This window comes from Giraffa tippelskirchi, chromosome 4, assembly GCF_054371585.1.
Source record: "Giraffa tippelskirchi isolate mGirTip1 chromosome 4, T2T-mGirTip1v1.2.pri, whole genome shotgun sequence".
Classification (NCBI taxonomy): domain Eukaryota; kingdom Metazoa; phylum Chordata; class Mammalia; order Artiodactyla; family Giraffidae; genus Giraffa; species Giraffa tippelskirchi.
Genome location: NC_137278.1, coordinates 3,250,227 through 3,275,456, shown reverse-complemented (window position 1 = coordinate 3,275,456; position 25,230 = coordinate 3,250,227). Strand labels below are relative to the sequence as shown.

General features: G+C 60.3%; 1 protein-coding gene across 2 annotated transcripts in view; it reads left to right on the top strand.

The window, feature by feature from the left end:
* The first annotated feature begins 4,817 nt into the window (after positions 1-4,817).
* The window catches only part of NACC2 (NACC family member 2), an 82,828-nt gene continuing 62,415 nt past the window's right edge, over positions 4,818-25,230 (top strand). The window contains exon 1 of one of the 2 annotated variants that reach the window (XM_081590641.1): positions 4,818-4,940. The gene's annotated coding sequence lies outside the window, so the exon portion shown is untranslated. The remainder of the gene's footprint in view (positions 4,941-25,230) is intronic. The other variant, XM_081590642.1, reaches the window with a different exon arrangement.

Below are 25,230 nucleotides of genomic sequence, written 5' to 3'. Positions count from 1 at the left end.
TGGCCCATCCCTGGGAGGGGGGACTCACTAATTCTCCAGTGAGAATACTGCCATGAAAACAGCAGTGACAGTGGGAGGCAGCAGCCAAGGGACCGCAAGGGTCTCCGGGCGGCCCTGGGTGCTTGTCTCCAGGAGGTTGGCTGCCAGACCCTTTGTGGGAGGATCTGGGGTGGGTGGACCTTGCAGACTCATCTCCCCACCATCCTGCCCAGTGCCTGGAAGCTGCAGGCAACACACCCTGATAGGCAAAGGGGAACTCCAGGCTCTGCCAGGAACAAAAGCAGAGGCGGTCTCCCTGGAGGGCAGGCTGGCGCTTCCCTGGAGAGGTGCCCGGCTGGAGGACCCATGCTGGGCTTTGGCTGGAGGGTGGCCTGGGCCCTGGGTGGCCCGGGAGGTCCCTGCCCACTGTCCTAGGCTGTCGTCGCCCAGAGAGGCAGTGACAGTGAGCAGCCCCCTGCTTCCTTCCAGGCCTGGGCAGGCGCCACCCTGGAGGGCTGGCAGACTTCCCAGAGGGTGGGGGACTCGTCGGGTAGGCCGTAGGATTGGAAGGGGACTGTTCCAGTATTAAAAGAGGGGGTGAACTCCCCACCCCGAGCTGGGGACAAGGTGGGGAGAAACCCAACTACATTGGAAGGCCTGACTTCTGCAGGTCTGGGGGAGGGCGGGGACCCTGCTCAAAGCCGGCCTGCGAGTGGCTGGCCTGGTTGGCATGGAGCAGGGGCCTAACAAAGAGGCACTTTGTGGACTGCTGGCACGCGGCTGCTAATGGGGCGGCCAGGGCCCCGCTCGGAGCCGGAAAGGGAGCCGCACAGCACTCCTGACAGCCGCCTGCTCTGGGGAGGGGTCTTTGCTGACTGTGCCTCTGCTGGGAACACTGCTCTGAGAGTTGCAGGAAAACCCTCCACAGGCTGCTCCCCACGAAGGCCTGGGAAGCCCCTACGTGGGGGCAGCTTCCGAGGAGGGACTGGATGGGAAGTCAGGTGGCCCCCCTGCCACAGACCTGGAGGCTCCCCTGAGAACGCACACACTGGCTGTGCCAGCCAGGGCTCCTCCGTGTCCTGCCGGCAAAGGTCAGGCAGGAGGCAGACAGGCCTTCCTCTGCTCCCCGCCTGGCCTGGACCAGGCGCTGTCGCGGCTTCAGCTCCCACTCAAGGCAGCCGACAGGACCTGCTTCCTCACTCTGCTGATTACGATGCTGGAGTCTGTTCTCAGCGCCGCGGTTCCCGGCCAAGGGTCTGACCTGGCATTCCTGCCTACTGCTTCCCTTCCTGCTGACTGGGTACCCTGGACCCTCTGAGGACAGGAAAGTGGCACCAAGAACTCAGGCAGGTGGGGAAGGGAGTGCCCAGTCCCTCGTCACCAAGCACATATCACCCCTCAGGCTCCCACACCCCTCAGATGTCTGTGGGCATCTGGTCCGGGCCGGGTACCCCGCAGGTCAGAGCCAGGGCTGTGGACAAGACAGGGAGCCTGCGCCCAAGCCGAGAGACAGGGGCTCTGAACCTCAGAGTGGATTCGTACCAGGGTCAGGTCAGGGAGAGCTGGCCGGCAACAGCCCAACTGGTTGTTTCACACGGGAGGGTCAGGAGTGCCCACGGTCCAGGGACATCCGGGCAGAGACCTAAAAGGAGCCGTAGGGCAAGCCTCAGAGACACTGGGGGAAGAAGGTCCAGGCAGAGGGAACAGCAGGTGCAAAGGCCCTGGGGCCAGAAGGCGCCAACATGAGAAGCCCCATGCAGGAGCCAGCGTGGCTAGAACGGGAGCGTGGCCGAGTGGAGCGGGTGTGGGGTGAGGAGCCAGGTACCGCCATTGCAAGGACTCAGGCTTGTGTTCTGAGTGGGAAGTGAGATGGGGGCACAGAGGGAGCTGAGTGGGTGGGGGGCGTGATCTGACATGTGTAGAAGCATCTCTGTGCTGTCATGTGGAAGCAGGGGCTCGAGGGGGTGGACGGGAGCGGGGCAGGGGCAGGGGGCTGCTGCAGGGACCTGAGATGGCGGGGCTGTAGTGGGAAGGGTGAGAGGCGGTGAGATTTCTGACACAGCCTGGCGGCAGAGCCGTTAGCACTGGGGTGTGAGGAGGCTGAGATGGGGATTCCGTGCTGGCCCTGGGCTCTGGACTGACGGAGCTGCCGGAAGGAAGCGCTGCCATGTGCTGAGGTGGTGGGGCGACAGGGGACAGAGATGGGCACAGTCAGGCCACCCAAGGGGACAGGGCAGGGAGGCGCCTGGCCAAGTTGGTCTCAGGCTTGGTGCGCTTGATGGACGTTGATCTTCTTTGAGATGAGCCTCGATGGAAGACACAAGCCTCTTCCCAGAGCTGATGTGGCAACACCTGCAGACCTGCCGATTAGTATTGGCTTTCAGGGGTCCCCAGGGTGGGGGGCCCCGTGCTGCATGGGGCCCAGGACAATAGCACAGCGGGCGGAGGCCTCAGCTGACTGGGCTGGACTCGGGGAGCATGGGGGAGGAAGGCATCCCTCTACCTCGGGAGCCGGCTCCGCCCCACCTGACACTCTCTGGATAAAAGGCGTGAAGCGAAGCTAGAGACCAAGAAAGCTCAGGATGGGAGGCCAGGCCAGGCCTTCCCGAGCTGAGAAAACCCTTGCTGGCATCTCAGACGGACTGCGGTGCTAATCAGATCCCTCATGAGGGGACTGGGGCCGCCCAGCCTGCATATCAGCTAACCCAGGTTGACCCTTCTTAACGTCTGTGAGTCCAGACGGAGGGACCACGCCCCACCCTGCCTGCTGGGGGACCCGGAGTGAGGAGGAATCCGAGGCTGGCTGCGTTTTCTTCCTAAGCTGCCCTTTTCTCCTAAGTGAAACAGGAACACAGAACCAACTTATAGAACTGCTGTGAAAATCGAGTTATACAGCTCACAGGACACACAGCACAGGCCTGGATTCTCAGGTGTTCAGAAGTAGTGTTTAAGATGTGCAGATATGGTTTGCACACACCCCCCCCCCAAATGCACAAGAAGCTGCACTGAAGCCCCTCACCCTTGGAGACAGGCTTGTGGGTTATCTGTTGTCTTCTAAAAACTTTTCAATATTTTCCAAATGTCCTTCATTAAAGAAGAAAGAATCTCTTTCATATTTAGAAAATATGAATGATAAAAGCTACTGGAATGTTCAAAGGTGTGACCAGATCCCCAGGCGAGTGAGTGAAACAGCCAGCACCCCTGCCCCATCTTTACCTGGCGCTTGTGAAGTGGCCACACCTGTAGACCCCATCCACACGGCGACCCCAGCCGCCGGCATGGGGCAGGGGGCACTTTGGAGCCTGGTGGATGGCTTCTCACATCCTGACCCCTTGCCTGGAAGTGGCTAGAGAGGGCCCTCAGTGCTCAGAGGTGTCGTCTGCAGAAGCCCCAGTTTCCCAGGGCCCCAGGGCATTTGCACAGCCGAGGTCCTAATAACACTGAAGAGCCAGTGGCAAGCTGGGGCTGCAAAGCTGCTCTAGGCCAGGGCATGGCTTCCCTCCCCCGCCGCACCCCCTCCCCCAGCCTCCACCCGTCCCGAGTCCGTGCTGAGCAGGAGGCAGTTACCTGTCAGGATCACATGCCAAGCCGCGTGACCGTGTCTCCAACTGATAAGACTCCCCTCAGGACAGTCAGACTACCCTGCAGGCATGCGTGGGGCTGGGAGAAGGCAGGGGCCTGGGACAGGCTTAGGTCTAAGTGGGGTTCTGGGGGTGTACCCAGAGCATCCTTAAGGCTTCATACCTCCCCCCCAGGCAAGGCAGGAGTGAGCTGGTGGGGGGAGGCTTTCTGTGCAGACCCTCGAGATGGGGTCATGGGTCAGTCCATGACCAAAGTCAAGGACCTATCACGAGAATGGGGACAGGAGTACTTAGACCAGCTTCTGACCACTGTCCTAGGAATGACCTTGGCTAACTGTCCTGCAGGGCTTTAGCCCCAGCCTCTGACCCCGAAGGGGCCCAGAATGTACTCTGGGGGTGAAAGTGAGGGTGGGCAACCTGTTCTCCACAACAAGCCCCTCCCCCCAGTGACCCTCTGCTCAGGACCACGACTCGGCACCGCCCCATTTTCCTGCAAGGACCCCGCAGTGAGCCAGGAGGTCTCTGACCCGGGAGGGCGACTGCAGCCTGTCCTGACCCCAGGCCTCAGGTTAGGGTGGGGGCGACTGAGGGGGACTTTTGAGGGTCCTTTCCGGTTTGTGGCTGATTTTATTTGTCCGCCCTTGTTTTAAAACAACACCTCTGTCCACAGGAGGGTGGCCTCTAGCAAACCGGGAGTCGCTGGGGTCGGGGGGAGTCACTAACAGTCAGTGCGCCCAGATCACGCCGGGCCTGAAAGCAGACCCGGCCGCGTTCACGCAGCTAGCAGTTACCCGGCTCGGCGCAGGAGGCGCCGGCCACCGCCGCTTCTTCCGCGTCCCGGCTCTCCGGCCTCCGGGGCGTCCGTGGCAGCCAAGGCCGCGCACCTGCTCCCGCCGGCGGCCCCACACGGCGCGGCATCCCGGTGCTAGCGCGGCCGCCGCGGGGAGGGGGCGCCCCAGGACCGGGGGTTCCACACCTCCAGAGCGTGTGGGTCGGCGCCCCGGTCCTGCCCGCGTCCGGCCCCGGCTTCGAGCCCCGCGCAGGGTCGCACGCCGGGAGTCGGGGAGGAGGCGCGCGGAGGGGGCGCGGACCAGCCGCCCCCGCCCGGGATCGGCCGCCCCCGCCCGGGATCCGCCGCCCCTCCGTCCTCGCCCCTGCCCGGGCGCCCACCTGGCGCGGGGCGGCGCGCCCCGGGGCGGCGAGTGCGCGCGCGCGGCCGGCGCGCTGTCCCTTTAAACGGCCCGCGGCGCCTCCCCCGCGCGCCCCGCCCGCCGCGGTGCGGCCCGGTGCTGGGCGCGGCCGGAGAAAGTCCATGTGAGCCGGAGCGCCGGGCCGCCGGAGCACTTCCTGCCGCAGGCCGGACCGGGCCGGCGCCCGCAGGTACCCCAACTTCGCGCCGCCCGCGGGCCCCGCCGCCGCACTTCCCGCGAACTCCGCGGCGCGCCCGCCCTAGCCTGCCGCAGTGCCCAAGTTCGCGCCGCGCGCCGCCCGCCGAGCTGGCCGGCGGCGCCCGGGCCTGGGGAGGCGCTCGCCTGGGCCGGGCCGCACCCCGCCCGCCCCGCCGAGCGGGGACCCGGGCTCTGGGCGTCTCCTCTCCCGCCGGGCTTCTCGGGACACTCGGCCTCCTCCGGTCGGCCGGCCGGATCCCAGCCCTCCGGGGCGGACGCTCGCGGGCTCGGCGGGGGGACACGGCCCTGGGGACACGCCCCTCCCTCCCGGGCCGGGGTCCGAGGCCGGCCGCGCGGCTGCGCATCAGCCCGTCCTGCGTCTCTCCTTCCCCGCCTCCCCGGTCCCGCTGGACGCCCCCCCTAACCCCTTCGGGGCATCACTGCCCTCTGGCCGCCCTCGTGCACCCCTGCCTGGGGAGACCCCGGGGTCGGCTGCACTGGGGCGGGGATCCCACCTGTCTTCGCTGCCCGTCTCCTGCGGTGCTGAGGTCTTGGGGCCCCTTCTCCTGGGAGCTCAGAGCTGAGCTCTGAGCCTGCTGCCCTTCCCCACCCTCGCCAGGACCGTGGGGGAACTCAAGCCCTTCCGACGTCGGCCTGGTCTGGGGGGGGGGGTTGGTCATGAGGTCAGAGGTCACCTCCGGGTCCCCTCTTCCGAGCTTCTCAGAAGTTTGGTCTTGGCGCTGGTGATGGCCGGCTCTCTGCTGGTGGCCCTTAAACCTGTGGATTTGCGGTGGTTCGGTCCTGGATCTGGGCAGGTGCCCACTATGATGGAATCTTTCTCCTCCTCCAGACCTGGGTCTGAAAGTTTTGCCCATGGGAGCAGTTGGGCTCTTTAGTGGTTTTTCTGAGGACCGGTTGGGCACCCAGCTGTGAGTCCTCTGGCCATAGGTTCTAGCTGAGCCTGTCCTGTGTGTGTATGGGGGGGAGGCGGGGGGAAGACAGGCTGCATGGGCTGGCCATCTGGCAGAGCTGGTCTTCTGAGCACTCTGAACACAGGCGGCTGTGCTCGCCGGGCCTGGTCGGGTCTGGTCTGGTCTGGTCTGGGTCTCTCCAGGTCTCCACTTCCCCACCTTCCCCACCTCTTCCCCCGCGAACTCCAGGCCCCTCTCCCCTCCCTCCCTTGACAAAGGATGTGGGTCTGGTATTCAGCACAGGTGCTTCTCAGCGCTCCATGCGGAGTGTCGTCTAAGCCCCCCAAGGACCCTAGAGGAGGCATCTCCGAGGATCAGCTCCATTTTAGAGACGAGGAGGGAAGGGTCAGCAGCCAGCACTGCCGTCCACCTTCCAGCACACCCCTTCCCCTCCTCCCTGTGGCCCTCTGTGGTGCCCACCCCTCCCAGGAGGCCCACTGGCATCCTCCCGTTGGTCATGCCTTCCGTTGGGTGGCACCTTGGCTGGAGCTTGAGTGAAGGAGCTGGGAGGGGCGAGGCCCAGGGTGGCTGGCCCCCGCTGCTTCGGTGAGCTGGTGGGAAGGGGCACCACAGGAGAACCTGTGTCACTTCTCTGCTCGCAGTTGCAGAGGTGGGTGCTTGGTGGTCACACCTGGCGGAGTGGGCGCCAGCCGTGGCATCTCATAGGCCGCTGACTCCAGGCCGGCTCCGTCCGGCCCCTGCTCTGCAGCCGTTCCGAGGCGCCTGCAGAATCTTGGCCCAGCAGAAAACGCTTGCGCGTTTTCTGACAGTGACACCGGCCACCCTGGCTGCCCGGGAGTGCCTCTGGGTTCCTTGTCAGGGACGTGATGGGGCACTCAGAGGGGCCTTTTCCTGGAGGTGGGTTCGTGGGTGACTTTTTACAGAACCCTTAAAGCCTCCCTCTGTTTTCCAACTAAAACGTGAGCTGCATTATTCATGTAAGATAGACAGTGGTGATGGCAAGTGCTGAGCTGGCATTCACAGCCGGGGCTCCTCTGCCTCTAGCTAGGGCTCTGCAGGCCTGACTTGTTGCCTGGGCTAGGGTGGGCCTGGTACCCCTCCTGGGACAGAAGGTAGCCACTGTGACTTCGACCCTTTCAAGGGTGTTCCCAGGGCTCCACCCCTCGCCCCTCCTCTGAGCTGTGTGTTCCCGGGAATGCAGAGCCTGAACGGGCTGCAGCAGACTGGGTCTCCCTCCTGGCCCCGGGGCCTCCTGGTGCAGCCCAGGGTACTCAGCATCAGTGGGGGGGAAGCCTCAGCCCCCTGATGCCTCATTCCTTCCACCTGGGGATGCGAGCCTGGCCCCCGCAGCCCGTCTCCCCCCTTCCGTGTCTCCCTGTCCTGTCTCGCCTGGGCTCTGCTCCAGCCTGGTTCCCCCCCCACCAAGTTCTGTTGTCCCGCTGGGGTGTGGGGGTGGGGTGAGCCCCCTGGCTGGGGGCAGCATGGTGAAGGGTCTGCTGAGCCCTTTGAACATAAACTGCAGGCCAGATCACCGCCCCTAGCTCCCAATTCTCCAGCCTGGTTCTCCCGAGAACCGGCGCCTCCTGCAGACCCCCGAGTAACAGGCACTCTTGGGAGCTTGACCCAGGCTGGGTTCCTGGGACAAGACAAGCCGCCTTCCAGCTGAGGATCTGTCACGTTAGCTGGCCGGGGTGGGGGTGGGGGGCTGGCTCCTCCCCGCGGCCAGGGTCCCCAAGCGATGCCCCAGGCCCAGGAACTTGGGCTTTAGGTCCGGTTTTTGCCTGTGGTGTGGTAGAGTTTGGGGGCACTTCCCTGCACAGGGAGGGGGCCCTCGGTCCCCAGCTGGACCCAGAGCTGTTCCTGGCTGTGGGCAGCCCCACTTTGGGAGCTGGGGAAGTCTGGGGTCTGACTGGGGGGTCTGGCTGGGAGGGGCTTCAGGGCCTCTCAGTGGCCGCGGCCAGGCCTGCCTGTCGTGTGCAGGGAGCACGCTGGCCACTCTGTGGTCTGGGCCCTGCTCCCGCCTCCGCTGGTGCCTTGTTCGCGTCTGGCTCTTTCCTGGGCAACCCCTTGGTCCTGCCTGAGGTGAACCTTCTGGCCCTCGGGTACTTCCAGGTGGGGCCCAAATTTAGGATTAGAGCCAGCATCTCCATTCATGTCTGCACCTCAATTCAAGACACGAACGTCTCCTCACCCTGTGCCCCTGGCCGCGGCCTGTGTGTCCCCCCCCGCCCCCCACCCCTCCTCACCCGGGCCCCCTCTCCGGGAAGCGTCCCCCCTTAGCAAAGGCTGAGGCGCCCCTGCCACCCGCCCTGCCTCCTGAGCAGGCAGGGATCCTGGCGACCTCTGTTTCTCTTTTAGCAAATCCTTGCTCTCACCAGGCCTGGCTCTCAATGAGATCATTTGCAAAATATGCTTCCCGGCTGGCTGGGGGCCTCCGCATTGTGTCACCTGCAGCTGCTTGGAGCTGGGAGCTGGGCTTCCTGTGCCCTGGCCTCTGGCCTTTGTCATTTAAAGCGCAGGTTTCGGAAGTGGGCGCCCCCCTCCCATGGGCGAGGGTCTTGTGGGTGAGGATCTCAGTGGACCTCTGGCGGGGCGGGCATGGAGCAAGCCGGGCTCCCTGGTGGCCACCTTTGGGATTGGCATCCTCAGAGCCCCCGTGAGGACAAGGATGGTGGGGAGCACTCCCCCCTGCCCGGTTTGGGAGCGTGTCAGAGCAGGAGGAACTGAGAGGGGATCTGATATGGCCCTGGGCTCTCCGGGGCTGCCCCCAGCTTCCACTGTCTGGACCTGAGTCCAGGCAAGGAGGCACGTAGGAGCAGGACCTCTCAGGTCTCTCACTCAGCCCCAGGCTGTGTGACCTTGGGTGGGTAACTTACCCTCTCTGAGCCCTGCCCAGGCCTGTGTGTAGTGATGCTACTGCTGGGAGGTTGCAGGTGAGCAGGCCTGGCCTGGGGGCCATCTGGAGATGCCCCCTCCCTAGAAGTGGACCAGAGCCAGCAGGGCAGGGGGGTGGTTCATGCCCCTTTAAGGAAAGTCTGCTTCTCAGTCTGCGGGGAGGGTGGAGGCGTACTTTTGTCTGAGGTGTTGGTCTTTGTCCCACGGGGAGGAGAGGCTGGCTCCTCCGGGGCTCTGAAGGAATCTTCCCCCCACCCCCTTGGCCCTGGGCCCTGGCGTCCAGGAGGGCACATGGCCGTGGATGGGCCCGAGCTCTCGGCGGGGGGGGGGGGGCCGCCCCGTGCCTGCCCGTGTGCCGGGGGAAGCAGGCAGGGCCGGGGGCGGGGACCGCCAGGGCCGAAAGTGCCCATATATAGTCACCGGGGTGAGCAGTGAGCCTGGCCAGTGGGGCTGCATCCTAGGCCCAGGGCTGGCCCAGCCCGCCAGGTCCAGCATCAGGCCCAGCCCCCCAGGTCCTTGAGGGTGGGCTGGCCCTGGAGCGGGAGGAGGGGGGTTGTGTGCTGAAAGCAGCTGGATTTGGAGCAAAGCATCAGATACAGCAGCAGGCACAAGTTTGGTGCTCTAGGAGTGTTTGTTGATTGACAACAAAAATCTCGGGGACACTCGGTAGTCAGGGCCAAGTGGATTTCCTGAGACACCACTTCTGAAAGTTGGAGGCTGTAACCTGGCTGCCCTGCCGGCCTGAGCCACCCAAGGGCCCCTGGCTGTGGGCTGGGGGCGGGGTGCCTGCAGCCCTCGCCCCGGAAAATGCCCCCTTTCATTCTGGTGACACCCCTAGTTGTTCCTATCCCATCCACACAGTACCAGGAGCTTCCACTCAGATGGCATTTTCTGGAAGATGCGCCCTCCTGCCCCCACGCTCCCCCCGCCCCAGATGCTGCCTGGAGTCCAGCTGGTGGGGAAGGGGCAGCTCTGCCCTCCGGCTGCTGGTGGTCTTTGCGGGAAGTCTGCTCCTGGACCCCTCAGGGCCTGGCCACCCTCACCCTAGGCGTCTGCCTGGAGGTCTCTGCGCCAAGAAGGGAGAAGCAGCCTGCCTCTGCTGCATTCAGACTTTCGCGCTGTTAAAAAATCACAGTGTTAACACAGGGGGCTCCTTTAACTTAGTTTCCATCGCACTGCTAAGCGCCTTTGTTAAATTTTGTATATTGATACTTTTTGTTGTTGTCAGCAGTTTCTTTTTCTTTTTTGGGGGGGGATATAAAGCCATTAGGGTGAGAGAAGATTAAAAAGATACATTACAATTAAAATGTTAATGAAATCTGCATCATACAACTTTTGAAACCCTTTAGGCATTAATCTTGCCTGTGTCATGTCCATTAACTTTGGCTATTCTTATTCCACACTGACCCCTGCTGAGAGATTTGTGCTATAATTGGATTTTTTTTTTCCTAATAAAAAAGAAAAGAAAGCTTTTAAGAAAATAGAGATTGAGTGGTGGCCCCGATTGGCATGAAGAGAAAGGGAGGGGAGGGTCTCTGCTCTGGGGGCTGCCGTGGGCCCCTCCCTGGCTGTCAGCCCTCTTTCCTGCCCCGTGGATGGCCAGCTGCTCTGGACTCGAGGGCCCGGCGCCTGCTGCTCCCCCAGGGGACCCGGCGTGACCGTGTGCTCAGACCCATGTCCTCGCCAGGCCCGGCTCACCTGTGGTGGGAGGGTGTGCCATGGCCGCAGTCAGGGTGCCCCTGTCCAGGGCTCAAGGATGATCTCGCCTTCCAGGGGTGGGTTTCCAGGTCCGGGCGCTGGGTGAATGGCTGCAAGGGGGGACGTTCCGGAAGGACCCATGGTTTTGGTTTCAAGTTTTCAGGATCCCTCGTCCCCCAGGAGACGCGTGCCTGGAAGTCTGATGTCCTGGGCACTGGGGGCTCCAGCACGAGGCAGGGCTGGAGTTGGGGGGTGGGGAGCTCCCCCACTGCCTACGCCCAGGGGAGCCAGGGACCCTCCCCCCCGCCCCGCTGCTGAGAGTGGGCCCCCCCCAGGTGCTCTGTGAGCTTGTCTGCACAGACTCACCCTTGACCGTGGCTGGAGCCTGTAGTGGTTCCCGTCCGGACAGCACCCCTGACCAGGGTGAGGCTCAGGCCGGGTGTGGGGACATGGGGCTGTCCCGGGGGCGCCTGGGTCTAGCCAGCCCTGAGCAGTAGATAGTCACAGCCATGGCTCTGGGAAGCTGGTCAGGTGGTTGGCAGGGGGCTGCAACAGACAGATTTCGTGTCTGTGTGTTTTTGCAACACCTTTCTATAAAGGGAAACATAATTTAAAATATGATTACTTAGTGTTGTAACAGCCGCCTTAGCGCTCCATGCTATGCTGAGATCATTATCAGAGGCTGATATTAACTTGCAAAGAATATTATGCAAATTGCCCACTGCCTCCTCCCGGAGCCCTCCTCCTGGGATGGGGATGGAGATGTGCGTGGGGAGCGGGCAGGTCCCTCCCTGGGGTGGGGGTGGGGGGCGACACCCTGCATCCCCGGCCCCCCAGCCGTCGGTTCCTGGCTGTGTCTCCAGGTGCTGGGCAGGGCCTGTGCCCTTTCTCTACACCCTGCCTGGCTCCTTGTCTGTGGGGGGATGTGGTGGGGGCAGGGTGAAGGCTGGATGCTCACGCCCCCCCAGGCTCGCCCCCAGACCCTGTGCTGTTTGTCCAGCGAGCGTTGTCTCTGTGTCGGGCCCTGGGTGGCACCTGGCGGCCTTCACGAAGCGGCCAGCTCGCCCAGTGGTTATGGTGGCCTGACTGGCTCTGGCAGCAACTGGACCTGGGGGGCCACGAACCCCAAGTGCTTGTCACTCCTGAAGGGATTGGAGTCGCAGATGGGGCCCCCCCAGCCCCGGGTGCAGCAGGCCTTCCTGTCGACTGACTCAGCACCACACTTGGTGCTCCCCAGGGGCTCAGGGCAGCCCCCCAGGGGAAGGCGGTAGGGGGTTGGCGTGTGGCTCTGACCATCCCCTCTCACCTGCCCCCTCCTCGAGTCTGAAGGTGGCCCCCTGCCCTCCCAGGGCCAGTGCATCCCCCCGACTTTGTCAACGCTGCTGTGGGCGTTCCTTGTGGGGTCTCCCAGCTCCGGGAGGGCAGGGATGCTTGTTTGCTTGCGGAGAGGGCAGGTCAGAAGGGACAGGTCAGAAGGAACGTGAGCCTCGCGGTCACCCTGGAGTGTAACAGGGGTCACTGGGTGCAGTAGGGTCACTTTCCTGGGCCCGGGTAGCAAGTAACCATAAACTTGGGGGCTTAAAGCAACAGAGATTTACTGTCTCACAGTCTGGAGACACAGGAGCAGAATCAAGGAGCTGCCAGGGCTGGTTCTTCCTGGAGGCTCTGGGGAGAATCCTTGCCTCTTCCAGGGCTGGTGGTGCTGACGATCCTTGGCCTATGGACACATCCCTTCCATCTCAGGATCTTACTGATTATGTCAGCAAAGACCCTGTTTGCAGACAAGGTCACATTCTGAGATTCCGGATGGACCCTAGTCAACCAGCGGGGCAGGCTGGCTGGCTGCAGAGACGCTTTAGTGCCTAGAGGAAAGGGGTGGGTCTGGCCGGCCCAATGGCTCAGCTCTGTGCTTGCCCAGGAGGGCGGGCAGCTGGACAAATGGACAGTAGCCACCGCTCCCGTGAGCAGCTGGGCATCGGGTGGGAAGGGCCACCACACACAGGCTAGGAAGTCTGGAAGGACCTTTGGTTCAGGAGCTAAGCCCGGGTCGAGGGCGGGAAATGGGGCCACTGATGGAGGAGGTTTTTCCTGAGACAGTGTCTACGGTTATGTAAGTTTGGGGACAGGAGGCAGAATTTGTGTTAATTGTCATAACCCAGTTTAGTCGGCCAGTCCTCGTCCCGGGAAGCAGCCTGGAAAGGAGAGGGAGGGAGGTCTCCGTGGAGCCCGTGGGGCTGGACCCTGAGCTGCAGCGCAGACTGGGGCCACCGAGACCCTCCCATCCCTTCCTTCCTGCGTCTCTTCCATCCCTCAGAAGAAAACCAAGGCCGTCAGGTGGGAACAGTCGAGAAGTCGAGGCAAACAGGCAAAATAAGAGTGGCGATGCCGGGAGGAGGTGGGGGCCCTGGACAGGTGGGGGGGGGACCATGGTGTCCAGGTGGTGGGGTGGGGACCGGGAACCTTGGGGTCCAGATGAGCCCAGACCTCGGGGGCCCTGAGGTTCCTGGGCCTTGACCATGCCGTCAGGTGGCCGTGGACGGCCTGGGAGTGGACACGTGGTCTGGGGGCCGGTGGCAGGGCCTCGGGTCCTCTTCTCACCTCTCCAAGCCCAGCGCCCCAGGCTTGGTGCCAGTGCAGGTGGCCACCTGGCCAGGTGAGGGCCTGGGAGGCTGCCGGCAGTTTTGTGCTGGGCCTTTTGTGTGATTCCTAATAACCCAGGAAAGTGGGAAGTCCCCCCGCCCCCAGCATCCATAGGCGGCAGCCGCCAGCTCTACTTGGGAGGTCTCTGGGGGCTCCTGTCCCTCCCGCACCCCACCACCAGCTGCCTGGCGGGGGTTGGGGGGCTTCTCTCCCGGCAGGACACCGCTGCCTGCTTCCGCAGCTCAAGCTCAGGAGGAGGGTCCTGGCCACGGTCGGAGGTGCACTGCGGGGGGATTTTAAGTTGTCTGGCCAGTATATGGGGTGGACCCCATTGCGTGGGGGCTCCCCAGGACCTGGCGCCCCTTCTCCAGGGCAGGGGCGTGGTGACTTGGCCTCCTCCAGCCTCCTGGCCCCACTGCCCCTGTCTCAGGGCTGAGCGCGGTCGGGGAGGACCCCCTTCCCCCACCCAGCACTGGCAGCGGAGGACACTGGTCCTGGTGACTCAGGAAGGGGTGGAGGGTGAACAGTACTAAACTCACCGAGAAGCTGCACGTACTGAATGCAGAACTGTTTCTGAGTCAGTGACCCCTGCTGCAGTGCGACTCACTGAAACGAGGGTGGCCCACCACCCACCCGGCCGAAGCCCCAGTGGCCACGGGACAGTCTCACCGGCCCCCACCCCCGGTCCCTTTACAACCAGAGGGTCTCTATGGAATCATGTCCCAGGCACCTGTCGGATCTGCTTTTAAAATTTTAATTCAAAGCATTCTAGTTACTTAAACATAAAATCTACCATCTTAACCACTTTCGAGTGCGTAGCTCAGGGACACTAAGTCCATTCACGTTGCTGTAACAAGCATCACCACATCCATTTCCAGAACTTCCTCATCTTCCCAAAGTGACACTCTGTCCCCATCAAACCCTCCCTCTCCCCAGCCTCAGGCCCCACCATCCACTTTCTGTCTCTGGGTTTGACTGCCCCAGGGCCTCACATGGGTGGAATTCACATGGACAAGGCCTTTGTCCTCTGCGACTGGACTGGCATTTGGTCAGCAGCCCGTTCTCAAGGCTTATCTGGGTGTGGCCTGTGTTGGGATCCCCTTCCTTCCTTTTTAAGGCTGAGTCTGGTCCGCTGTGCAGATGGCCCTCCCTGGGCCTTTATCCTTCGTCTCTCAGGATGCGTGGCTGTCTCCACGGTCTCCAGTTGTGAATGTGTGATCACGGGTGCGCTTATGTCTGTCCGAGCCTTGCTGTGGCTCTCAGGCTCCTTTGGTCTAGAAAACCTGAGGTCTTCTCTTGGCTTCTCGTGACCTTGACCCCAGAGTCCAGGCCAGTTCTGCAGAATCGCCCCCAGTCTGGGTGCACCTCGGACAGTGTTAACTGCGGCCACGCCACTGTCCTGGCTGGAGGTGGAGATTTTGTCCGGTCCCTCGGGAAATTTGTCTGGTGTGTGTGTTTTTAAATCAACCCCAGCAAGCGGGGAGGGGGATCACGGCCAGGGGTGTGCTAGGGGCAGGGGTGAGCGGCTGGCCACTCAGGACCGTGTGCTGGGGGAGGGAGAAGGGAATGGGAGGGGGACGGAGTTGGGTCTTCGGAGTTGAGCGCTGAAGGGTGCCAGGTCCCCTCTGCAGCAGCTGCTCTGGAAAGGCAGGTCCCATCCGTCCAGTGTCCCCCGTGTAGGAGCTCTGAGCCGGGCGCTGGGCGGCTGCTCTCTCAGCCCGGCCCGCTCTTCCTCTGGGCCGTGGGCTCTGTGAGGAGGGGGTGAGAGGTGCACCCACGCCTGGTCCCCTCCTGTGCACCGCGAGCTGGGTTGGGACGAGCAGCTCCCCAACCCCGTTCACCGCGCCGCCTCCGTCTCCCGACCCGGAGCCACTCTGGGGCTGTCCTCCTCCTTGGTGGACCTCATCCTGGTTGAGCAGATCTGTCCGAAACCTGCAGGTCCCGTTCTCTCAGGTCCCGGGGCCAGGGCCTTGTTGGGAGGCCCGGGGGTTGTGAGTTTCCTCGTCGGGCTCCTGAACCTCAGCTCCACAGACCTGGCCCCCTGAGCCTTCCGAGGCCAGAAGCACCCAGTGCTGGCGCGGCAGGGCGGGGCTCCCCGCTGCCTCTCGCAGCTCTGGGCTACACAGCTTCTCCTCCGTGTCCAGATTCCCCTCTTCCTGGGACACCAGTCATTGGCCTCAGGGCCCATCCTGGGTGCCCAAGACCTCATTTGACCAGTCGCACCTGGGGAGACCCTGGTTTGCTTACGGTCACATTCTGAGTTCCCAGGCAGACATGAATCTGGGGGACGCTGTTCAGCCCTGTAGAGGAGTCTAGGTCAAATTCTCCACCTGCCTCTGTGCCCACTTCCCCACCACAATCTGGCAAGGAATAGCCATCTTGTCCGCATGTCTCCTGATCGTAGATTCCACCCTGGCCTTCTGAACTCTTGTCCAGGCTCCTCTAGAACCCCCAGCCCGGCTGTTTTGGCCTCTGGCTCCTCTCTTTTGGGGGCATGTGGGGTGCCCAGGCCTCCGATCTGGCAGGATGGCCCCCTTTCTACAGCTGAGAGGCTTGTGAGGTTTCCAGCCAGACGCCAGAGAGGTTCTTTGCCCGCACAGAAGTCTCCTTGGGAGAGGGGGTGGGGGGGTTGGTCTGATGGTCTTCATGTCAGCCTGTGTGTGTCTGATGGATTAGGAGTTCCTGCAGCCTCAAAACACACCGGATCACCCTTCTCGCTTCGGAGTTTGACAGAATTGAGGCTGTCAGCATGAAACCCGTCAGAAGTGGTCCACACTAGAAGGTAAAGTTAGCAAAATAAAGTCGCGACTTATGGAAAGCATGTCTGTTCTTTGTTTTGGAGAGAAGGATGGGAGCGAACCCCAGAGCTTAGGCGTGGCCAGTGGGGCTGTTCCGGCGGTGAGACGGCCTCACCTGCGGTGGCCAGCTGCCCACTGATGGTTGTGGCTTGGATGTGGCAGCTCAGGACCACTCCACCCGCCTGCCTGTCTCTGGGGCTCTGGGCAGGGCCAGACCTTCCTCCCACCTGGGGCTGCAGCAGTCGGTAGGGAGGTCTGGTGCCAGCAGGGGGCACCGCCTGGGGAGCAGGTGGGGGTTCGTCTTGCAGAGGGGCTGGCTCTGCAGGCTCCCTTCTGTGTTGCTGGGCGTGACCCCGAGGGTCTGCCCCGTGATTTATGGGCAAGGGCACCCCTCGGCCACCCAGGAAGAGGCAGGTCCAGCTGCTGGCTCAAGACCCTGAGGTGGAGGCTTGGGGTGACCTGCTGGCTGTTCCCTTTCATCAGACCCCCACCCCCCCGCCCACCACCACTGCCCTCTTGGGGGAGCCACACCCCATGCCCTGCAGGGAGCACCTGGCAGTCATGGTGCTGCCGGGGTGATGAGCTGCCCAGAGCAGCTATCAGGTCACATCTGGGCCGAGGGGTCTTTGGAGAGTGTCTCGTGCCTGCTTGTTTCATGGAAGGAAATGGACCCAGGGGTGAGTCAGAGCAGACCCAGGGGTGGGAAAGCTCTGCCCACTCTTGGGATTCTTAGGGGTCCAGGGTGCTGCCCTGGGCAGGCGGGGCAGGAGAGAGACACCTGGATTCCCCGGGGCAACAGTGGCTGGCTGGCCCAGGTCATCGGGTAGACTGATCGTGGGCCAGGATAGCTGCATGAGGGACCAGTGGGAAGGGGCAAGCGTGTCCTTGTCCTGGGTAGGGGTGGGGCCGCCACCCCGGCTCTTGGGTATTCCTCAGGGTTTCAGTTCCTCCTCACTATTTCTTAACTGCGATTTCGTAATAATTATAACCGCACGGAGCCCCCGAGCGGGCTTGTTCCGAGCCCCGGCAGCTGTGATTACATTGCAGCCACTGATTTCCAAGAAACCTCACGAGGGAATTCGTTAGAGCCGCAGTGGAAGCGGGCTCCGGGCACCGCCTCCCTGGATGGCCTGGCGCAGGGGGAGCGCCTGCCCGGCCTGGTGAGAGGAGGGGCCGGGGCTGGCTTGTCGCGCTGGCCTGGCGGCCCAGGCTGCCTGGGGAATGGTGCGTGCAGGGCGTTGGTTCACATGGTGGGTCAGGTTAGCCCACGGGCAGCTGGCCGGCCTGTGTCCACCCGGCTGCCCTTCCCTCTGGGTTTTTGCAGCAGCCTGGGAGCCTGGCGGGTCTCATGGTGACCCTGCTGGTTCCGAGTTTGGTTTGGTATTTCTCCTTGGGAACTCATCCCACGTCCCTCCTCAGTTCCAGAACATCTGAAGTTCACTTCATACGAATACTGTGTCTTCTCCCTGAGACTATGGGAGATCCTTGACCCCGGGCTGCTGTTTCTGGATTGGCTTCTTCCTCCGGCCCCCTGTCTCCTGTGGGGGGGCGGCTGGTGGTCCCTGGGTGGCTGGAGGGACAGTGGGCAGGCTCCTGCCCCAGTTTGTGTGGCGGGGGGGGCCTTCTTGGGACCACCACGGTCAGGGCTGCTTGTGATGGAGACAGACCAGCCAGCCCTCTGGTGCTGTCGTCATGGTGATTAATAGCACAGGTGTGGTTCCTTACTTATTCCTAAATGTAAAGTCATCTTAACACTAGTGCTGGGAACTGGTCTGTTTCTCTCACTCACTTGGGCAGCCACATCATGCCAAAGTGCACCGTGTGGAAGAGTGTGACACCCCCCCCACCACGCTGTGTGTGAGGGCGGTTTGGCGGGTCCCAGGTGGGACTGGCCTGAGTCTGTGCCACCCACAGGCCACCTGCTCGGACAGCGGGCTGGGGTCCTGTCCCCAGCCCTTCCTGCTTGGGCTGTTGGTGTTCACCCCCCTACTGGTGTCTGGAGAGGAGACCCACCCCCCTGCCAGCTGCAGCACCTCCCAAAATAAGATGAGTAGGCTAACAGTATCCTTTGCTGGCTGATTCCCTGCAGTCCGGGCCGGGCAGTAACAGCACTTCCCTGGTAACTCAGTCGGCAAAGAGTCTGCCTGCCATGCGGGAGACCCAGCTTCAATCCCTGGGTCAGGAAGATCCCCTGGAGAAGGGAATGGCAACCCACTCCAGTACTCTTGCCTAGAGAATTCCACGGACAGAGGAGCCTGGTGGGCTGTGGTCCATGGGGTCACGAAGAGTCGGACACGACTGAGCGACTGACGCTTTCACTAAGACCCCAGTCAGTGGGCTGACCCACGGGCCCCTGTAAAGAGCCTACAAGGCTGGAGACAGAGGCGCCAAGGGGCGGGCCTGGGGTCCCATGGTCATGGGCTGGGTCCTGCCTCCAGGCTGTGCCTAGACATGGTCATGGACCGAGGAACCAGGGAGCCAGACCCTCCGGAGGATCCTGGATGGCCGCGGGCCTGCAGACCCTGCCCCACCTACCCCGGGCCCCTTGCAGAGGGAGCGCCCTCCACCTCGGAGCCGAGGGGCAGCCCCCCCGGCTGATGCTGCCAGGCTGGGCCTCTGGGGCTCAGGTCCCCACTGCAGCTCACATTTGGGGATCCGGCGGGTGAGCCTCCTTGCCCCCTCGGCCCCTTCATGTGCCAGGTCCCCCTTGCCCAGCATGGGAGGCTCAGACACACACATGAGTGGTTTTCAGGTTCTGTGCCCTAAATTAATATAGTGTGCGCTTCGTTTTAAAAAGCCATGATTGAAGTCAAATTAACGTATTTACCTTCAGTGCTCCCAGGGGAAGCGTGAGAGAATCGCAGAGGTGCGGTGGCGGCTGCCGTGTGTGGTGACGTGACGGCTGTTGGCGGGTGGCACCCGGCTCTTGGGACCTCCCGGGGCAGGTGGGCCTCATGAGTGCTGGCCCCCAGCCTCCCCTGCACCTCCCCCAACACCTGCAGGGGCCTTGGATGGTGGTGGTGGGGGCTTCTTCCTGGAGCAGGCAGAGGAGACTGGGCAGTGGGCTGTGCTATGGCCCCGAGAAGTCATGACCCACCCACCCCACCCACCTCGGTGGCTCTTTCCTCTGGCCTTCGCTCAGCCCTGTTGGCCAACACCCGGGGCCCGAGCCTGGGCCTTCGTCCCCTCTCTGGCCTCTGCTTTCAGCCCAGGAGCATTTTGTCCTGAGTCTTGTCTGTGGATGCAGAGGCCTCAAATTCACTCTCAAGATCCAGGGTCCAGGTCTCAGGCCAGTGAGCAAGTTCCTTCCCCACCCAGAGCCTCAGTTTCCCCATCTGTAAAATGGGGTGATGGTATTTCTCCTAAACTTGAATTCAAAGAGGACACAGGACCTGGGAATTTAGGCCGTTGAAACAAAGCCTGGGGTGATTGAGGGAGCCTCTTGCACACACAGACATGTCTGCTTTTCTCATGGAAACTGGGAACTGAGCTCAAAGGGCCTGAGGTTTTCTGGATTAGGGCTTATGGGAGTGAGGGTCCTGCGGAGCCCTGGGCTGCCCCACTGAATGGTGGGGGGTGTGCCTGGTCCGTGGGCCTGTGGACACATGGTCTGTGGGTGGACATTGCCCCCTCCCAGCACTGTATTTTTTAAAAGTTGTACATTGGTTTTTATATGCAGCACTGAAAGCTTTATAATCAAAAAACTATTAATAGAGTGATTGTATTTATCTGATTTTCTCCTTTAAAAAGCACACCTTTGTGTAATGAGTACAAAGCAATATTTAAGCTCCTTGTTCAGTTCTCAAACGGCTTCCACTCATCTTTTATTACCGTTTATGTGGGTATTTTACTCACACTTGGCCAGGCAGCCTAAGAAAGCACACTGATCTCAAGTGCACGGCGTGATGTGTTTTTATGCAGCCAGCACACCTGTGTGACCGGGGTGACGGTGAAGGCTTGGCTCCCAGTCCCCCACCCAGACCTCGAACCTTTAGTGCTCGGAAGAGCTTTGTTTGTTGTTCAGCTGCTAAGTCCTGTCTGATTCTTTGTGGCCCGTGGACTGCAGCACGCCAGGCTCCTCTGTCCTCCACTGTCTCCTGGAGTTTGCTCAGATTCATGTCCATTGAGTCAGTGATGCTACCTAACCATCTCATCCTCTGCCGCCCCCGTCTCCTCTTGCCTTCAGTCTTTCCCAGCGTCAGGGTCTTTTCCAATGAGTCGGCTCTTTGCATCACATGACGGGAAAGCTCCCTGTTCTTGAACCTCCTGTAGAGAGAGGGCCCGGCTTCTGCTCAGCGTGGAGACTGAGACGTGTTCCCCGGGCACGCGTCTGGAGGGTTCCTGGTAGATGACGTTGCAGGGGGCTCTTCCACAATTTCGGTGTCTAATCTCTTGAGGGCCCGGCGTCTTTTTCACTTCAGGGCTGTTAGGGACACCCTCTGCTAGGGAGGTCCCAGGTGTGAGTGCTGGGGGAACACCTGGGGGGGTGGGGAGGTGCCAGGCTGCAGGTGTGTGTAGCTGGCCCTGCCCAGGACAGGTGCGCAGCACTGCCTGGGTCTGTTTGCAGCCCTGCGGCAGGTGCCCTGCCTGCTTTCTGTGATCTTCCCTCTGTGAGCCCCATTCAGGTCTTTGCCTCCCTCCGCCTTCCTGAGCCTCCCTTTCTTTGACTGACTTGCAGAATGTTTAGATATTCTGAGCACACGGCCTCTGTGTTAAAGGCAAACACCTCCTCCCTGTGGCCTGTTCGCTCTCCTCGGTGGGCTTTTTTCGAATTCTCGATTTGAATGAAATACAGTTTATCAACAGATTCCCTTCTTTTTTAAGTGAAAGTGAAGTGTTAGTTGCTCAGTCGTGTCTGACTCTTTGCGACGCTGTGAACTATAGCCCGCTGGGCTCCTCCGTCCATGGAATTGTGCAGGCAAGAATACTGGAGTGGGTGGCCATCCCCTTCTCCAGAGGATCTTCCCGACCCAGGATCGAACCTGGGTCCCCTTAAGGCGCAGTAATGTTTTTCATGGTTTGAGCAGGAAAGCTTGCTCAAAGAGCATGAGAGGAACAGTGTGTATTTATAGTCACTGAGGAAAGGGTGTTGCACTCAGACTGTTCAGTTAGTTACACAATTGCTGAGGGTCCCCCAGACAAGGACACCCGCCCCTTCGGGACTCTTTCTGCTCCTGGGCAGGAATCACCAGCTGCATCTCTCTGGGGCACCGCCTTGTTGAAGAGTTGGCACGTCACAGGGTCTGGGACGCGGGGTCTGGGACGCAGGGTCTGGCACTGTGAGACAGTAACCGGCAGAGGGACCTCGGTCCCCTGGAGAATGAAACAGCCTGGTGGCCTCCTCAGCCGGTCCCTCCTGGGACATGGAAAGGTCACAATCACCCTTTACCATATTTCCAACTTTTTGACAATTGTTCAGCCTCCCTTTGTGATCGTAATTTCCAAGTATAGTTTTTAGAAGTAGGGTTCGTGTTCTGATTCATAACACGCCGTGGTTAAGAGGAGCCCCCGAGCTGTTGGGCTCTGGGCAACCTCTGAAGCTGCGCGGTGTCTCTGCGTTTCACAAGGAAGCTCTGATCCATTTTCAGGAACCTCGCTCACTGCAGAGGTGGGCTTTTGTTCTTACTGAGCGCCACCCACCCCCATCCTGGAGCTCGGGAGCCCCTGCGTATTGCCAGCGGTGGCCTTCGGGTTAGGCTCAGCCGCCCAGCTCCATCAGGGAGTGAAAGAGGCCAGATTCCCATGGAACCGCTGCCAACAGCTACATTGCCATGAAAGGTAAAGGGACTCTGGAAAAGTATTTGTTTCTGAATTCTGAAGCCTCGGGGAGAGGGCACACGATGCCCAGAGTGTTTTGTGTGGCCTGTGGAAGTGAATCTACTGCGTGAGGGGCCCCAGCCGCATCAGGGCAGAAGAGGAGGGTTTTCTTCCCCAACATGCCCAGACCAGCCCCGCATTAGGTCTTGCTGACTGTGGATTTTGGTCAGCAGCCCGTCCCTCGTGGACCTCACGATGTCTGGAGACCTCCCGCTTCACTAGTGGGGTGACAGCTGTGTCTAAGGGCGAGCTGGTGCAGGGCACCTCCGTGGGAGATGAGAGCGGGCAAATATCATTTTGTGAACAACCCACTTCTGGCCGGCAGCTTCCGGGGGCAGAAGCTGCCTGTGGATGGCCGGATGGGATCAGCTCCTCTCACAGGGCAGCCAGCAGGGCCAGCCTGGGGGAGGGACACTCTGCCTGGCTGCTGAGCGGAACCGTAGTATGAGGCTCTGATTGCTGTTTCCCTGAGGAAGAGCGTAAGTGGATGGTGAGGACAGACACCAGTGTGGAGCTCCCGGAAGGGAACGTGAGGGTTCTGTTCCCGTAGGTGGCTCCAGTTGGGCCAAGCTGAGCCCGGGATTCTGGCTCTGGATTCGATGCCTCTTCTGTGCACTTCTTCCTGTGGACTGAGAATCACAGGGCATACCACGTCAAGCATTTCCCTGTTCATCGGCTGAAAACAGATGCTTGTGATGGACTCTGGGAAACTGCAGGGAACAGTCAGACGCAAAATCTGACTTCATTTATTTCAGGGTCTGATTTGGGGAAAATGAAGTCGGTTTTGTTATCAGAAGAGATGTGGATATTTGATCCAGTGGGACAGTGCGTGGCTTTAGCCTAGCTGCCTGTTAATTGAAAGGATGACACATTTAGAAAAATGATGTTAGAAATCAGTAACACCTTTATAAGGAACCCTAACTGCTTTGGGAGTGGAGATTGCTAATTTTTAAAAAATGTCGTGGCTGGTGCAAAGTACTGGAAGTTACGCTGGAGTGACTTGGACCAGCCGTCAGGGTGGTGGTGAAACCCGCCCCCCCTCAGCTCTGGTCACCTCATCGTGCAGGGTGGTGGGCCCTGCACACCAGTACCAGCTGCCATTTCCACTCAACACTTACGAATAAGCCTGTCAAAGCCAAGCAAATTGTGCCCAGATTTTAACATTTTGTGGCTTCTTTTCAGGCTCATCCTGTCCAGGTATTATGTGTGTGTTGGTCACTCAGTCGTGTCCGACTCTTTGCGATCCCATGGACTATAGCCCGCCAGGCTCCTCCGTCCATGGGATTTCCCAGGCAAGAATGCTGGAGGGTTGCCGTTTCCTTCTCCAGGGGATCTTCCCGACCCAGAGATTGAACCCAGGTCTTCTGCCATTGCAGGCAGATTCTTTACCATCTGAACCACCTGGGCGTTATAAATGCAGGGAAATGTTATTTTCTGTGGGCCCCCCACAGCGCTCCCTGTGCTCATCCTCATTTTTATCTGTCCCCTTTCACTTGCTGGAGCAGCCAGACATTTCACTTTCGGGCAGAGTGATGCACCCTTCAACGTGCCCCCAGCTTCTTGGCCGCTGCAGTGCCTGCTAGTGAAGTCGCTCAGTTGTATCCGACTCTTTGCGACCCCATGGACTGTAGCCTGTCAGGCTCCTCCATCCATGGGGTTTTCCAGGCAAGAGTACTGGAGTGGGTTGCCATTTCCTTCTCCAGGGGATCTTCCTAACCCAGGGATTGAACCCGGGTCTCCCGCATTGCAGGCAGACGCTTTACCATCTGAGCCAACAGGGAAGCGCCTGCTAGTAGCCCCCTTATTTGACTGCCCTGGGTCTTAATTGCTGCGTGCAAACTCTTAGGTGTGGCATGTGGGCTCTAGTTTCCTGACCAGGGGTGGAACCCAGGCCCCCTGCACTGGGAGAGCAGAGTCTTAGCCATTGCACCACTAGGGAAGTCCCAAGTTGCACCTTTTAACTCTTCTTGATGGACTGCAGGTGATGGAAGGGACGTGATGGGGACCTGCTTGTCTCGCACAAATGTCTTAGCACATTGGGCAGACCCAGAGCACACCTGTCAGCACCCCCCCAACACACACACACACATGCGTGCACACACACATGTGTGCCCTCACACCTTGTTAGAGTGGCCAGATACATGGGCATGGGGTCTGATGAACACACGTAAGAAGCAGAGTGTGTCTTAAAGCCCGGCTTACTGACCAGGGTTTGGATCTTATCCTTACAAATTATCCAGCTATTTAAACATCAGTAGTTGTTAATTCAATTTAATATCAGTATGGGGTGTTCTCCGCTGGATCAGCAGTAAAGAGTCCTGCAGTGCAGGAGCCACGTAGACCCGTGTTCAACCTGGGGAATTTTAAGTTGGTAGATCACACAGTTCCTGCTTTCTTTTTAGCTTTGTATTTTGAGATGATTATAGATTCACACGCTGTTGTGAATAGTACAGAACGGATGGATGAACGGAAGTGGCCCATCCCTGTGATGGGGTCTTATTTGACCTTAGAAAGGAGTGCAGCACCCTTGAAATGGGCAAATCCTAGTGTGTGAGTGGTGTCTCGATAAAGCTGGTATGAAGAAAGGCAACTGAGAGACGCAGCGGACCCTTTGTGGGGCCCCTGGGCTGCACTATGGTAGCCCCTGTGCCTCCTGCCTCCCACCCCTCTTGGCCTGTGACAGCCACCAGCTACTCCTGTCTGTGTCACATTAAGTGGTCCTTCTCTTCCCCCCGCCCCGCTTGCCAGCATTTGTGTGTCTCTGTTTTTCAGTTTAGTCTTTCCGACAGGTCTGTAGCGCGTCTCGTGGTACTAACGTGTGTTTCCTGGATGGTGAAGGCGGTGGACGTCTCTCGTGTGCTGATCTGTCATCTACGCGTCCTCTTTCATGAGATGTGCCCTCCCTGGGGGCTCAGACAGTAAAGAATCCGCCTGCAGTGCAGGCAACTCAGGGTTGATCCCTGGGTCAGGAAGATCCCCTGGAGAAGGGAATGGCAACCCACTCCAGTGTTCTTGCCTGGAGAATCCCAGGGACGGGGGACCTGGTGGGCTGCTGTCTATGGGGTCGCACAGAGTCGGACACGACTGAAGCGACTTAGCAGCAGCAGCAGCAGTTGTTCGCATCAGGCGGCCAACGTTCTGGAGTTGCAGCTTCAGCATCAGTCCTTCCAATGAATATTCAGGACTGATTTCCTTTAGGATGGACTGATTTGATCTCCTTGCTGTCCAAGGGGGTGTATATGTATACCATTTATTTTAAAAACTGGGTTCTCAGCATACATTTGGTTTTACACTTTGATGTCTTCACGTAACATAGTTTTTTTTCATGTTATCAGTGTTCTGTGATTTTTCTTTAATTGAAGTATAAGTTGATTTATAATATTGTGTTAGTTCCTGATGTACAGCACAGTGTTATATTATTTTTGCATTGTGGTTTATTAGAAGATATTGTAATATATTCTTTTGTTATATTCTTTTCCATTATGGTTTATTATAAGATACT